The following is a 1,210-nucleotide window of genomic DNA, read 5'->3' on the forward strand; positions in this document are numbered from 1 at the left end:
ACCACTTGTACATCTCATTATACTTTTAATTGGTCTTGTTTTCTTTTTCTTTCCTCTTAATGAACGGATATGTGATTTAATCAGTTGAAACCAGAAAGTTAACAAACACCTGTTACTAAGATTCACTTCACAGAGATCTAGTAATCTAATCTGATTTTATTTTTCCATTGGAAGCTTGGAGCTGCAAAGGGGTGATCTGCCAAGAAAGGCCATTGATAGCTTCTGACCTAGAGGAAGGACCCAGAGACCTTTCATATTGGTTTCTATGGTCTGTGCCAGGATCTTTTCTGAGGTTTGGGAAGATGACTCTGCACCGCACCTGGGTTGGTGACTTGGGAACATCAACTTTAACCAACCTTAACCTTGCCTTGCCTTTTTTGCTTTTTTCCCACCAAGCTTGCCTCTGTGCTGTTTGCCTTAATTTTATTTCTGCTTCTTAATGATATTTTACACAGGCTTGAAAGGAATTCTTAACTTATTTTTGGAAAGACATCTAATTTGTAGGAATTTCACTAGATAACATTATACATATTTAATATATTACCGTACTTATAATTTGTAGCATTTATGATTTGGATTTTTTTCCATATAGCTGTATTATCCTTTTTTAACCAAATCTTTTTTTTTTTTTGTCATGGGGGCTGAACTCTGGGCCTGGTCACTGTCCCTCAGCTCTTCACCCCAAGGCTAGCACCCTACCACTTGAGTGACAAAACCACTTCTGGCTTCTTTCTGCTTATGTGGTACTGAGGAATCAAACCCAGGGCCTCATGCTTGCGAGACAAGCACTCTACCACTGAGCCAACTTCCCAGCCCCTAACCAAATCTTTTTTAATGCAAATATATTTTCTTTTGTGTGTGTGTGTGTGTGTGAAAATACTATACAGAGGGGTTACAATTACATGGGCAAGATAATGAGTACATTTCTTATCAAGCATTGTAGCCTCCTCCTTTGTTTCCCCTTCCCCTCCCCCTGTCCCCCACCCAACTCTCCTCCCCCCTTCACCAAAGTTGAAAGTTCATTTTTGTCATAATGACTTGTACATCTCATTGTTGCAATGGGTCCACCTGTATCCCTAGTTAAATGATGTGTTTTTTCCCTTCCCCTACACAAATTATACCAACATCAAATACAGTGAAAGCAAGGGTTATACCACGGGGGAGGGACATACAAAGCAACAAAGAAATAATCTTATAAATGTGTTAGAAA

This window comes from Dipodomys ordii, unplaced genomic scaffold (genome assembly GCF_000151885.1).
Source record: "Dipodomys ordii isolate 6190 unplaced genomic scaffold, Dord_2.0 Scaffold243, whole genome shotgun sequence".
NCBI lineage: Eukaryota > Metazoa > Chordata > Mammalia > Rodentia > Heteromyidae > Dipodomys > Dipodomys ordii.